Source organism: Podarcis gaigeae (assembly GCF_964106915.1).
Source record: "Podarcis gaigeae genome assembly, chromosome: 5".
Lineage (NCBI taxonomy): Eukaryota > Metazoa > Chordata > Lepidosauria > Squamata > Lacertidae > Podarcis > Podarcis gaigeae.
In genome coordinates this window covers 71,813,165-71,829,107 of record NC_139681.1, presented here as the reverse complement: position 1 = coordinate 71,829,107, position 15,943 = coordinate 71,813,165, and positions in this window count along the sequence as shown.

Genomic DNA, 15,943 nt, shown 5'->3' with positions numbered 1-15,943 from the left:
ATCCCTGCTTTAGAAGGAACAGGCTAAGTGTCAGCGACTGTAGCACACATTTTAGCTGCCCATCGTGATTCTTCTTCACATTCTAGCAGCAACATGAATGACATACAGTATAGAAACATACGAAGACAAAACCACAGTTGTTACTTAATAGTGGCTGTGCAAATGAAGCAGGTGTATGTTTGTAGCAATAATTTTGCATTGGCATGTTTAAAAATCTTTAAACAATATTGTTGCTTATTCCATTTCTCGGTCATGATCTCTTTCTGTTAAGTTATTGTTACTGATGACAAGTCATTGGGAGATGGGAGATGAGAAATAAACAAACATTCCAACAGGGTGTAATTATGAAGTGGGAAGCTTGAAGATACCATTAGCATGCATTTACTCATATATATTTAGAATTTGTTCTTGTTTTTCACTACCAGTCCAAGGAATTAGAAAATCAAAAGCTAGGTTTTGCATCGCTCCATAATAACAAAAGATTCTGCCTGTATGATACATAAGTTCAAGGAATGCTCCTGTCACATTTTAGAGCAGTAATATGGTGAATCATAATTCCAAGGCAATTGTATGATATTCTATCAATGCATAATGGATATGGGGTTAGCCTTGCTGGATAATGCACTACGTATGTGTGGAGACAATATCCACTGACAATATCAATGACTGAACTTGATGAACTCTTGCACAAAAGAAGAAGAGCGCTTAACCTGAAAGGAAGGGTCATGCTGAAGCTGACTGGTCTCAGGGTACATTTGTTGTCAGTTTCATTTCAGCTATAAATCCCACCAAAGTCTCAAGATTGACTCCAGACGTTAAGCTATGGGGTGATGTAGCTGAAAATGACAAGTGCCTTCGCCATACTGATTTGAGATTAGTCCATTTCAGTGCCCATCCTTGTGCCCATCATTTCTGGCAAAGATATTAGGATCAAAAATTCTTGGACCATTGTCTGGCCACAATGATGTATTGGATGGGGGATAAGAAGCTGAGGCTTGATCTAGACAAATGATGCTTTTGGTCAGTAAAAGAGTTGACCTGGGCTTGGAGTCATGGCCTGTGCTGAATGGGGTTGAAGTCTCCCTTGAAGGATCAGGTCCACAATTTCAAAATGATCCTGGATGTGGCCTTGTTCTTGGAGGACCAGGTGGCAGCAGTTCCTTCCAACAGCTATGGCTTGTGTGCTCTTTCCTAGATTGTGCAGATCAGATAATATTACAGTCATTCGTGCCTTGATCCCATCGGAGTGGGATCTTGCCATGCACTCTGCATGAGTCTGTGCTTGCAGAATGTTTGGAAACTGCAGGTGATGCACAATGCAGTTCCTGGTTTCATGCGTTCACTTCTCAGAACATATTGCACCAGTTCTTGTTTTTTGTTTTCACTGGCTTCATTGCCAGAGACACTATTCAAAGAGCTTGTTATAACCTATAAAGCCCTAAACAGCTCGGGAACAAGTTATCTGAAGGGTCACCTCCTCTTGTATGAACCCAGCTTGTGCAACTCGCTCCCAAAAGAAGCTTGGCTGGCCTCCATCCTTTTTGAATTTTAGGGCAGCAAATGGTTGTTTTTAATTCAACTGTGTCTTGGATTTGTTTTAACCACCTGCTGTATCAATGTATTTTCAATGTATCTTGTTGCTTTCACATCCTCCTCCTGGGCTTCTCAGACTCTCTTTGCTGGATTCTGTTGGAAATGGGACTTGATAGAATCTAGATCTAAAACAGTAGAGCTGTGTGCGAGAAGGGGTAACGGTGCTTCACAGCAGTGATGCCACACACATTGCCTAGTAGTTGCCCCAAATAGAAAAAAAGCCCAGTGAGTTACTTCTCTCCTAACAACATGGTATAATTTTTGCAAAATGGAAAAAAAGGTGCTATCACACCAAACAGAAATGATTCCTCAGTAATATGCATGGTCCCCACACAGCAAATGATCAACAACTGTGTGCTTGTGGGACTCTGGCCATCCCGGAAGGCCCATAAAACATGTTCCGGCTGGCATCTGTTTGTCTCAGGAGACAATGGAGAAGTGTGCTGTTGGGGGGTGAGGTGAAGCTGTTGGCAGGCTGCAGTGCCTGCTGTGGCTGTAGAGACTGATATGGGAGAGACATGTTTTGTTGCAGCTGGGATAGATGAAAGTGTCCGGTTGTGCTGCTGGAGATGCACCGTGCCGTTTCTTCTCTGCGCTCCTCCCAGTGGTTATTTTTCCTCTGGTCATATCACATTACTGGTACAGTAGACCATTGGGTTACGTTACTCTCAAGTAACATAAACTTTGGGTTGCAAAAGCGGCAAACCCGGAAGTATTTTCCTGAGTTTCACCGCTCGCGCATGCGCAGAAGCGCTCTATCACGCTGTGTGCAGAAGCGGCTCCTCTGGATACAGATTTCTTGGGTTGTACACAGACCCCTGGAATGAATTAAATTCATATCCAGAGGGTCCACTGGAGTTGAAATATGGTAGAATGTTTTGGTTGCATACAGGTTTGCCTTCGTTCAGCACAAATCGATGAGGACTCTCTGGTTGTCTTTGCAATCCAAGGGGAGAATTCAGGATTTGGGGTCCCTGCTGCCAGAACATTCTCTCTCTTGCTTGCTCACTCTCTTTCCCTGCCAAACCATTGAGAGCAGAAGGACACCTCATAGTCTTTGACAGAGGATTAGCTTTCCCCTAAGCAAGATCATATAATCAGTCCGACTTAAAGAAACCTGATTGTTTGCATTCAAATGCAAATTGTGCAAGGTTTTGCAGAATTCTGCTCAGGCACTAAAGCTGACACTTCATCCCTAGTGTAAACATTTCATTCATAGTCTCCTTGTCAGGTAAACCAGGCAGGGAAGGAAAACACTTGTTTATCTGCAAGATCACCCTGAAGCGGCATGTATTTATTTATTTATTAGTTCACAATCCTCTTCAGGTTCTTCTGGCAAATCCTTCTAACTCTAAAGAACTTGGAAAAAAGTCTTGGAGTAGATGATATCATTGTGTAGATAAAATTATGCCTCCAGGCTGTCTGAAACTTAGCAATTTAGATTGGTTGCAACAGATCTCCTTGGGCTCCTGGCTTAAATTGAGCTATACAAGACTATAAGCATCCCTATCTCTTGGTTAAAAGATGCACTGTGTCAGGTACTTTATTAAACCCAAAGAACAGAAAACAATCTGCACCTGAAGTGTAACAAAGGGCAAGGAATAGGGGAAATCACTTATTTCCTCCATACAGGGAATCAATCCATGCAAACCTTGCACAATGAGGGCAATAAAATTAGTTAATTATGAATGTTCATTATTATATTTTTTCTGTAGTATTAAAATATTAATGCTCTCCCTCCTCCTCTGTTTGCATGGAACATGTCCACCAGTTTGTGGTCTAGGCATTTCTGGAAGGAAAAGGATCTTTTGCCCTTCTTTTGAGCTATCTGTCACACAACATTTCTTGCATAAAAACTCAGATCCTAGAACAATGTTATTTCTCTCACATCTTATCCCCACCATTTTCAATGCATGTCCTGCTCTTCAGAAGTATGGTGACATTATGACATCCTGCATATCTTAGTTCTGCTGAGACTGACATTCCTTTGCTCCAGTTTAAGGCCTCCAAGGTCATAGAGCTGAGGGTGCAGAGTACCTTGCTTTGCATTGCAATAACATGCATCTAGTGAGTGAGGAAGAAGTCAAAAGGAAAAGAAACTTTATAACTTTTATTGAAAGTGGAAAATTTAGATTAGCATACATCTAACATGCTCACAGATGGAACCTAATGTCCCTGGGGAGGTTTAAAGAATGAAAGTGAAGAGCAGTTATTGCTTAAGGCATTGTTGCGTACAAGACTACTAATGCTATTTTTATAAATGGCTTCACTTGGATGAAAATTGTGTGCAACCTTACCATTGTTTTCCTCTCTGAAGGCAACCTATCATTCTAGTTAACTATGTCAGATTGTGTGTGTGTGTGTGTGTGTGTGTGTAATCTTCAATTGCTTTAGAAGCTGTGGAATGTAGCTTATCAGCAACATTGGTAAGAAAATTGATCAGTGGATCACACTCATTGGCATTTAGTCATCAGTTCATCTCTAATAAGCTGAGTCGGTCATCTAGAATTTAATTGTGGATACAGAGACTGACCTAGCATACGTAACCAAGACTTGGGGGGGGGGAGCAGGGAGGAGTTAATCTCTCCCAATTGTACTCCCTTGAGTACTTGGTTCAGCATTAGGAAGAGGGGTGGGGTGGGGGAATCATGGTCTATCAGAATTCTCTCTCCAGTCAGTGCCAATCTGGAGTGTTTGTATTTTGCACTGGGAAGGCAGGACAGATTGGGGATTCTGCTGGAGTACCACTCACCCTGTTGTCCAGCAGTTTCCCTATATGAGCCAACAGAATTGGCCATGGATGTGGTGCTAATGACTCCAAGACTCATGGCCTTGGAACAGCTTGGGAAAGAAGAAGAAGAAGAAAAGTTTCGATTTGAAATCCCGCTTTATCACTACCCGAAGGAGTCTCAAAGCAGCTAACATTCTCCTTTCCCTTCCTCCCACACACACTCCCAAACACTCTGTGAGGTGAGTGGGGCTGAGAGACTTCAGAGAAGTGTGACTAGCCCAAGGTCACCCAGCAGCTGCATGTGGAGGAGCGGAGACGCAAACCCAGTTCCCCAGATTACGAGTCTACCGTTCTTAACCGCTACAGCACCCTGGCTACCATTACAATCATGGGACTATCTCATAATTTCATCAGCCCAATACATGCAGCATAACACACTCTATACTTGGTTTTCTTGGAGGAAGGGGAAGGTTAAGTAAGAAGGTGCTCTGAAACTGGGGAATATTACATCTATTCCAAATGGATTCAAGGGTCCTTGAGGGACATGACTGGTACTTCTCTTGCAAACCCTGGAAGCAGAGATAACCCTGGCAGCTGACATGACCATTCCTGAGTGCTTTCTCACTTGACAGAGCCCAAATTGGAAGAAGATGGGGCGTGTGAGAGAATTTGCCTTCAGAAGGAACAAAATTAAGGCAAGCACACATGGGTTCCCATTTCAGCCCCAAATCAACCAACTTTCCCCCACTCCCACTCTGCAGTCCTAAGTTGCAGTTCTCTTCCGGGATAAAAAAAAGAAATGACCTTGCCACAGTTATCCTTGTTTTCATAATGCTCAGGTTTGATTACTGCAAAAAGGGACTGCCTTTGAAAAATGTTTGAAAAGTTAGCACAGTTCACTTGTACTTAATAACCTTCCTCACTTCCTTTCCCAATTGCTTGTTTTAACTGATAAAAGCCCTAAACAGTTTAGGACCAAAATATCTAAGGGATCACTTTCACCCACATAAAACTTTCACCCACTTTCATCCTTCAGCTGAGATCCTAATTAGAAGACCATGTTTCTCTGCCTTTGCCTTTAGAGGTGAAGCAGATGATACCAGAGATAAAGACATTTTGGTAGTGGTTTCACTGGTATGGATCCTTCATAGAATAATAAAATCATAGAACTGAAGAGTTGGAAGAGACCTTCCAAAATACATGGAACTGATGTAACTGTAGTTTTATTTCAGATGCCCAGATACAGCTGTCTGGTTTGCCTGAGCCTTTAAGATATATCCAGTGGCACCCTGTGGAATGCCCCCTCATCAGATAACAAAGAAATAAACAACTATCTGACTTTTAGAAGACATCTGAAGGCAGCCCTGTTTAGGGAAGTTTTTAATGTTTGATGTTTTATTGTATTTTTAATATTTTGTTGGAAGCCGCCCAGAGTGGCTGGGAAAACCCAGCCAGATGGGCAGGGTATAAATAAATTATTATTATTATTATTATTATTATTATTATTATTATTATTATTATCATTATTATTATTATTATCATTATCATTATCATCATCATCATCATCCATCTGTGGGGAGGGAGGTCTTAAAAGAGTTTCAGAGCACTTTCAATTGAAAACACTCAGATTTCTCCTTGTGAAAAAGAACCCTGATTGCTTATCTAAACACACTGCAAAGCCCTCCCCTGACCTTCACAGACAAGATGGAAAGGTTGGGGTTGGAGTGGGTGTGGGTCTGCTCAGCTGGTATAAGAGAGAGCATTGTGGCAGTGCGCGCAGGCACACACACACTCTTGCACGCACCTTTTTGACCACCTGAAGAGAACTTCTATTAGAACATTTATATCTCACCGCTTAACAATAAAATCAAACTCAAGGTGAGTAATAATAAAAAGATACATTGCAGCAAAATTAAAAACAAAACTAGCAGTGAAACAAAGCAGCAAAACAGGCTCATAAAAACCACCACAACAGCAGTATGCTGATATTTGCTTAGCTGCTACATACTGAATTATCTGTTTATTAGGGTGCTTCCCAATACCCTGTTTGTTGAGCATTCATTCTGATTTCCTTGCAGGAAGATTAGACAAAATTGGCTTTTTAATGAGCATTTGCTCTGATTAGTTTGCAGGAAGGGTAGAAGATGGTTGCATCACCCCACACTTTCCACACAGCATTTCCCTGTCACTCTCCTGATCACACAGAAAAATGGAATCTTATGGGTAAGGAAGTTTGCACTCCAAATCAGCTTTAATTACACAATCTGAATCTGCTCATCCTGGTAGATCTTGCTACAGGATTGCACCACGACTGGCAGAGTCAGAATCCAGTGGACCTCTGGCTGGCCTGGGAGGTTCCGGGCAAAGCAGTGCTATGCTGGTGCAACTTGGCAGTGTTTGAAAAAGAAAAGGTTCTGACCTCCTTTTTATTCCTCAGACCTTAGTTGGCACAAAAGAGTCTTTGAAAAAGAGTATTCTTGCAGAGTATTGCTGCTTTTATTCTTAAAAAGTCTTCTTCTCCAACCACAACCGACAGCTTTTACACACACCAAACACAACCAGCTTTCTACCATCCATCCAACCAACCCACACCCAACACTAACATTAACCACTCTATATATACAGGTACAATTTGGTGAAAGGTTGCATGAGTCATTGTAGGCTGCTGACTTAGTTCTTTTAGCATTAAAGAAAAAGCGGCCAATTTTTAGCCGTGACACAACTCTCCATCCTCAGCTCAGCCAGAGATGTGCAAGTGTATCTCCCCCATCCCATCTCAGCTGAGGCCAGCGGATCTTGAGTAAGCCTTGGAAAAGGAGTGTGAAGGGGTGCAGCCAGAGAGAAGACCCGCTCAGCTAGGTCATGTGACCTGGCCACTTGGTATAAATTAAATTGACAAGAGGTGTGGTGTTACTCAAACACTATTCAAGGGCTTCTTTCCTGCCTGCCATGATTTGGCCATCTCAGCCAGCAGTAGCTCTGCTCCAGAATGGAGTTTGGAATGGACGTACTTAGCCACGGCTTAACTTGTTGGTACCTGGTAGCAGAGGATGGTTTCGATCCATCAACCTCTGGATGGAGGTCGATGGATCGAAACCATCCTCTGCTACCAGGTACCAACACCTGGGGCTGGAATGCTGCCTGGGATGACATCACAGTCAGCTCCCCCTGCAGCTTGCAACCGGTGCCCTCAGCATCCCTGCATTCACTCGCATTCTGGGAAACAGCCAGGAAGCGTGCTGGGCCCATAACCTGTTGTTGGGATACTGCCAGGGAGACATCGACCGTCACTGCCTCCAGGTCGACTCCAGACGTCCATCGATCCCCGTAGACGTGCAGTATCAGCAATTAGCGACACAAAGCCTCAGAAATATATTGCCACATTCTTAGGCTGGTGCACACTCTATCAGCAGAATTCACACAGCGAAAGTTGCACAGCAGGAGAGCATATTTACAAGTTTATTCAACGTTGGTCAGAACAAAGAACAAACATGACCGCCTGCTAGCGTATTCAGGCACCGAGAGAAAACGAAAAGCAATAGCAAACATAAACACCCTGTGAACAGGAAATACGCAGACTCTGACTCACACAGCCTGCTCCCTCTTAAGGTGGAACGGAAATATCCTAACATCACTTTCCATCAGCTTCCAGCATATAGGATTGCCTTGCCCTTGCTTGAAACTCACTTGAAAATAGTGAGCCTGGAAGTGCCCTTCAACTAGTTGCTGTGTTAAATCATGTCCATGAGGCTCCTTTAGACTGTTTTGCTCAAAGCATGAATGTTGGGGGTGAGTGCACTGAATGCGCATGCTCCCATCCTCTTCCCCAGTCTTGGAGCCATAAGTTTGTGTGTGTGTGTGTGTGTGTGAGAGAGAGAGAGAGAGAGAGAGAGGTGCTAACATTTGAAATGAATAACCTGATTGTGCCAGTCCACAAGCTTTCCAATTTCATCCTTTAAACAGAAATCAAAGCCCAAAGTACTCCAAACAGACCTTTCTCGCAGCCATGGCACACACAGGATATGAAAGAGGGAAAGTGACAAGCATTTTCTGCCCACATATAGGACTCCAGAAAGGAAGTGGCATTATTACTTCTGTTATCTCCACCTTCACATTCTTCACCGGTCTCGAGCCACTTCAATGGCAACATGATTTCGTATTTCTGATGTCAAATATCCTGCTGTTGTTCAGTTACAAATATCACCATACCTTTGAAACGATGGCAATAGAGCCAAACATGTTGGGCAAGATTTTTATCTAATTGTGAAGAAATAAAATATTACTGGCAGATTTTAGAATGGAATCTAATAATAATAATAATAATAATAATAATAATAATAATAAGCCCTACCAGTTTCTATTAATTAACATAAGGTATAATTATGAAGTTTCATGCTTGCAGTCCATGATAATCCATGATTACGGAACCAATCCTTAATAAACTTCCTAGGGAGTAAGGTGGTTGTTGTTATTGTTTTGCTGACATTTGCTTCTAACTATGGATAGGTGGATCTGTCAATTTTGCTATTTCTTTGTTTTTACCGGTCTCTCAGTTCTCCACATTTCCACATTGGTTTGCAAACTAAAAAACAAAAAAAGGCCTCATGAAAATCCATCAACATTTTAGTAATAATTCCTCCTAATATACATGTTTTTATGCAATTTTGCCTAATTTACACATTTCTTCAAACCAGTTTTGCACAGTAAAATTCATTTTTGTCTGTTACTTTCACTAATATCCATATGGCTATTTATGTACATTTTGCCCTAGTAGGTGCATTTTTGTATTTATTACTTCATTGGAGAACTGGATCACAAAATTCAGAGAAGTGTGAGTCTTGAAGGGTGGCTGTGAATTATGACATTTTAAATTATTCCAGCATAAATTGCTCCAATCCCAAACTTGGGAGCCTCTTAGAAAGAGATTGTGGTGAATATGGATCTCAGTTTTGAAGTATGAGTCTTTGATCACATGACTGAGCTGAGCAGGGTTTGGAATAGCTTGCCTTGTCTCATCCTGACCCCATCACACACATCTTTTGGGGGGACTTATGTAAGTGACTTACGTTCTTATGCATATTGATACACTCAACAAGCTCTGAAAAATTAGTGAGTTTGTTACCTTTTGAGAAGCCATGTTCTTCAGCAAGACTTGTTCTTCTTTGTTCTTGATGATTAATATTTTTAATAATGCCTTTGACCAATTTATGAAGACCTGCACCATAACACTCTCATTTTCATTTAATTAGTTATGGTAATGTGATCATTGCTAATATTGAAAGGACAAACACTTACAGAAACAAAATTCCCACTGGACTTATCTCAACTAGGCTTTAACAATTGCTCTAAATATTGTTTCCCAATAGCAGTTGGCTAGAAACTATGTCAAGATGTTAATCCACTGAATGTGCACTTAATAAAGTGACAATGGAAAGCCCCTGGGTGAAGCCCAAGAACAGAAGGCTGGAAAATGGAGATGGGCAAGAAGAAAGGAACCAGTCAGGCATGTAGGAGAAAATAACTCACTCAATGGAAGGTTGAAAAGGAAGAATCTTAATTAAAAGGGTCAGTTTGTGAGGATGTTGAGCCAAGGATGTTCCTTTATGCCCTTAAAATGATTTGACTCAGAAACACCATGTCCACTGTCTTCTTCCCCAAAACAAGAGCTAAATGAATCTAGTCAGGTGCTAGCCCAGACCTGGTGCCAGACACTGAGTCCTTGGAACATGAACCAGCACCCCACAGGTCAATAACCTTATGGAGGAGGCAGCATCTTCTGGAACTAGAGTTAAGAATCACCTTGAGGAGCTCTCCAGTGGGAGACCTGCTGAAGAACCCTTGGCTCTGTCGGAGAAGGAGGTGGAGAATGCTGGTGCCAAAAGGTTGAGGTCAACTTTTGAGACAGCAACCCCTTAAACTATTTAATACCAGAAGCTATGGTTAGGGCGTGGTCTAGGAAGCCAGAGTGTATAAAGCCACCCTCTGGAGTCTTTTAAGTTGTTGATAGCAACACAGGTTTCAGGCTCCTGAATCTAGTTTGTCTTTCTTAATATGGTGTACCTCCCCTAACCTTTTATATATTTAAATTCTAATTGTGTTGTAGGTGGCTTTGTGAACTGTTGCAGGGCTGGTGGCATCAATCAGAAATTGAACTGGAATAAAGCTTCACAGCCTGCCACCCCTCCCCTCCAAAATAGATTGATAAAGAGCAAAACGTTTCTTAAGCAACCCAAGGCTCAGCTAAACAGCAGCTGCATTTGTATTTGCATTGAAAGAATGTTACAAAGCAGGGACATGCAGTGAATGCAAAAAACGAGATCAACTGACCAGTATTATTTTTGATTTTGACCTTGGCTCTGTACTGATTCCCATATGTTTCTCTTGACCTTTTTTATTCAAGGCTCCACTTAAGACAACATGTGGAAGTATATCTGAAACGTGTGTGGGTACTTTCTATCTTCATCTTCACTCTTGCTGGATGAGAGGTTTAACAGGTTACCCCAGCACCACCACATATATGAAGAGTTGCAGCTCAGGGGTGGATTTTTTGCTTTGGAAGTAGAAGGTCCCAGGTTCAATATTTGACATCTCCAGGTAGAACTGGGAGAGACCCCTGTTTGAAACCCTGAAGAGCCGTGGCAAAGCAGCGTAGACAATACTAAGCTAGATCAAGTTGGACTTGAAACAAGGCAGCTTGTTGTGTTCCTATTGCCAACACAACACAAGACTTGTTCCCCATTTGAAAATAACCAAGCTAGCCTGATCAAGTTCAGGTGTGGCAATTCCTGTTATCTGATGAATACTGGGCTGATTGTAAGGTAAAGGTAAAGGACCCCTGGACTGTTCAGTCCAGTCAAAGGGGTGTGATGCTCATCTCACTTTCAGGCTGAGGGGCTGAGGGAGTCGGCGTTTGTCCACAGACAGCTTTCTGGATCATGTGGCCAGCCTGACTAAACTATGGAGGACCATGATGAGTGCATTCTTATACAAATGCACCCTTTGCAAGGCTGCAGGTAAGATCATTCTGCAGTCATTCTAATACATCGGCATGACAATCTGCAAAATGAGAATGTTCATATTCTTCAAACTTTGAGGATAAGTGAATTTGAAAAATGCTTGGATACCATGACGTGACCATAGTAACCTAATGCGTGCAGCTGCGTGTTATCTTCCACCTCTCTCAAAGAAGTTCAGTTCTGTTATTGTGAAACAGCTACATTCAGGTTTTCCATAAATACATTTTTACCTTCTATGTAGTATTGGAACAGGAGACTGAACAACAAGATTTGCGTAATGTTTTGCATGCTGAAATCTACATGCAGAGCTGGCCCTGAATCCTGGTCGTTCAAAGCATGCAAATCAAACAATTTTGTGAAGCTAATATTTTAGGGATGCGGCTGGTGCTGTGGTCTAAACCACTGAGCCTCTTGGGCTTGCCGATCAGAAGGTCGGCAGTTCGAATCCCTGCAACAGGGTGAAATCCTGTTGCTCAGTCCCAGCTCCTGCCAACCTAGCAGTTTGAAAGCACATCAAAGTGCAAGTAGATACATAGGTACTGCTCCAGCGGGAAGGTAAACAGCGTTTCCGTGTGCTGCTCTGATTTCGCCAGAAACGGCTTAGCCGTGCTGGCCACATGACCTGGAAAAACTGTCTGTGGACAAACATTGGCTCCCTCGGCCTGTAAAGCGAGATGAGCGCCGCAACCCCAGAGTCGTCTGTGACTGGACTTAACTATCAGGGGTCCTTTACCTTTACCTTTAATGTTACATTTGGAATCGCTGTGTTTCAGACAAGCCTATACATTTTCTAAGAACTAGCAAAAGAATAACAGTGTCTCGCTATTGACAGATGGATACAAACACACTCATGTACCACTAGACAAATGTAATGTGATCCTAATGCAAATGAAAGTCCGTGCACTTTTTTAAATGGAAATTTGGGCTATGGGTTTTCAATCACGCTGATTGGGGTGCAAATTAAGTTCTGATTAAATTAAGTTGCGGAATTGTTATTAATTCAGCAGCATCGGAATAGGCAGGCAGAGACTTAAGAAATGCACATTGAACAATTCCCAGCCTCTCATTAACCTAATGGGAATTTTCATTTTCCAAACCTTACAGTATAACACTTGCGGAACCAGGAAAGTGTGGCTGAATGCCATATCAAGGCACAAAGTTGAGCAGGAAAGTTCAAATTATGGCTCCTCATCTTAATGGCAACTGACACCATGGAGTGCTTAAGGAGCCTAGGACTTTCTAGCAGCCAGTGAGCAAGCAGCAGTAGCAGCAAAGCTTCAGGAGCTGTTTGGCAGCCATCCACATCCTAAGAGCCAGAGAGAAAATTGTAAATTCTCATTCATTTAGCAATGACATACTGCAGAGGGAGGGAATAAGACTGGGACCAAAACCACTTATCACATTTTATGAACACTTTTAGCAGTGTTGAAAAAATGCTTCACTTTCTTACTGGAAAGAAAAACATTTCTAAACCACTTTTCATTTTAAAAATCCCAGTGTAGTTTACAACCGTGGAGTATATTTCTACAATAAACCAACAGGGCAACCATGATAAGACCCAGCAATACAGTAAAGCATCAGCAAAACAGTACAGGAGGCATTTCAAATCTGGCATGAATGGTCACAAACCACTTGGGTCAAAAGGTTAGGTTTCCATAAATGACAGAAACACTTAACTGTTGGAGCCTGCTGTGCTGCAAGGGTGGGGGTGGGGTGATTGTTCCACAAAAATAGGCACCACCATAGAGAATGCCCACCTCCATGTTTCCACAAGATGGGATTCAACAGGTTGCCTGATGGCCAACATAATCCTCCAAAGAGAATGATCTAACAGAGCTATATGGAAATGAAGTAGCTAGATCAATAGTTCGAAAGAAACAAATAGTACAAATACTCCCTCTCAGGGCTGAAGTACATACTGCATGTAATTCCACAATGCAATGTAAGAGCTATTCCCCCATCACTGGTGCTCCAAATTTAGAGAGGCTTCTCAAATTCTCTTTGACCAGCTTTCTCCTTTGCTTTTTGAATTCAGACTGGCAAACCTTGTTTCCACATTGGAAGCAACACATTGGGAAGCCTCCGCTTGAACTGACAAGGGAAAGGATAGGCTGAGGCAGGCAGATTTACCACTGAAGTAAGTTAAGTCTAGTAGGCAGGTGTAAGTCAGCCACGTTGATGCAAGTCTAAGTATGTCAAACCCGGTCAAGGTAAGCCAGTTCATAGCAACATCAGAAGCATGGTTAACTCCGGATGTGTATTACTATAGAAGGGACCATGAGAATCATGTAGTCCAACCCCCTGCAATGGATGACTCTCTTGCCCGATGTGAGACTTGAACCCATGACCCTCAGATTAAGAGTCATAAGCTCTACCAGCTAAGCAATCTCTGAAAGCAAAGAATATTGTCTTGGTAATTTTGACAATTTTCCTGAACAATGAAGTTTGGCAGGTTTGTTTCACCTCCCTCATTTGTCATTTCCGTAAGTTGCTCTCAGTTGACGTTATCATCTAGTCACATGTTCTGTTATTTTCTTTGATGTCATCTTCTGCACTATTAATTGATAGAATGGGGTTAGCCATAGCACTAGTTCAAGAGGGGAAAGAAGATAACAGAAGTCATGCTGAGGAAACCTGCATCTTACACACAGCCTCATTGGATCGTTTTGGTGATAACTTGGTCCATTGCCAGGCTATTCTTTGTGTGATATTAAGGCTCTGTCCCCCCCCAAAATCTGCTTTTTAAAAAACTCTTCTTCATCAATTAATGAGAAATTAAACATGGGAAGAAAAAACTTTTGTGAAATTCTCATGGATGGGGATGCTGTGGGACAGCGGGTGGAGTTGTTGTACTTAGCTTACATTTGAGGTGGCCGAGAGCTTATGTGGGTATCTTTGTTTTTACCCTACAAGTCATCTCTCCAGATGTTCAATGGAAAGAAGAACACACACACACACAAATACCACCTTCTGTGATCTTGCAATAATAAGGTTAGCTCAACTCCATACCCATTTGAAGTTATAAAGAAATTTATTAGCCCCTTTAGCGGGGAAAGAACATACCTGGGGAATTGGAGGACAGATTCTGGCATGGTACTAGTCCCTATTACTTCTGACCCATCAGATGCTGCTCCCAAGGTATACACACCACTGGGAAAGGGAAACAGCCTCTCATTTGTTGGTACAGCAAATTTATCGTGCTGGGACTGTAATAGAACAAGCTCTGTTACCACACGGCAATTCACTTTAGAAATTGATTGGCAGGAGATTCAGGGCAAACAAAGGAAAGTACTTCTTCACACAACATGTAATGAATTTATGGGATTTGCTGCCACAAGACATGGTGACAGCCACTAACACAGACAGCTTTGCAAAGAGATTAGACAAAGTTATGGGCGATAGGTCTATTGATAGCTTTTATCCCTGACAGTTATATGGAAGCTACACATTCAGAGGTAGGAAGCCCTTGAAATTCTGTTGCTGGAGAATCGCTTCATCCTGAGAGGGCTACTCTTCTCGGACTTTGCTTTTGGGCTTCCCAAAGGCCAATCATATTGTATACCTAAATCCATTCACCACTCACCAGAAAAGTATTGATACTTTAGTATGAACTTAATTTGAGTACTTCTAAAGGTATTATGAACATGCATGAGATATTGCTGTGCATAATTTTCTTGTCTGGAAAGCCTGAGATAATTTGTTCATGATTACATGCAGAATGTGACAATGGGCTTTTGAAAAGCAACAATAACAACAACAACAACAACTAAAAAACAGCTCATATAGCTTCTTTTTTTAAGGTCCTTTCCACCCATCTATCACAAAGGCAGATAATAAAATATTGTATATGACAGAAAACCTGCATAAAATATCCAGACACTCATAAATTTTAATATAGTAGCTTCAATATTCTTTTTGTAGTCATTCATGAGTTTATTACATATTCTGTTTTCACTATAGAGATATGAACGGTTGTAAACAGGGTTGTCAAAAATGGATTTTTCCAACATTCCAACGTTTTCTGGCTGTCTTGAGGTCTTAAAGTGACCAGAAACATAAAGATATTCTGACTAACATTAGGAAGAAGTTTCTGGTGGTAAGAGCCATTTGACACGGGAATTGACTACCTTGGAAAGTGGCAGATGATTCTTTGTTGGAGGTTAGATGGCCATTGAGGTCCAGCGCCGAGGGCCTTCTGACAGTCCCCTTACTGTGATAAGTGAGGTTACAGGGAACACCCTGTGGAACGCCCTCCCATCAGATGTCAAGGAAATAAACAACTACCTGACTTTTAGAAGACATCTGAAGGTAGCCCTGTTTAGGGAAGATTTTAATGTTTAATGTTTTATGCTGTTTTAATATTCTGTTGGGAGCCATCCAGAGTGGCTGGGGAGGCCCGGCCAGATGGGCAGGGTATAAATAGATAGATAGATAGATAGATAGATAGAGATAGATTTTTAAAGCTGTGGTTCCTGCATTGCAGAATGTTGGACTTGATGGCCCTTGGGGTCCCTCCCAACTCTATATACTCCCAATTCTGCAATATGTACATAGTGATGTAGGCATTTCAATCTCCTCCATGTGATTGGACCAGATGCTTGCT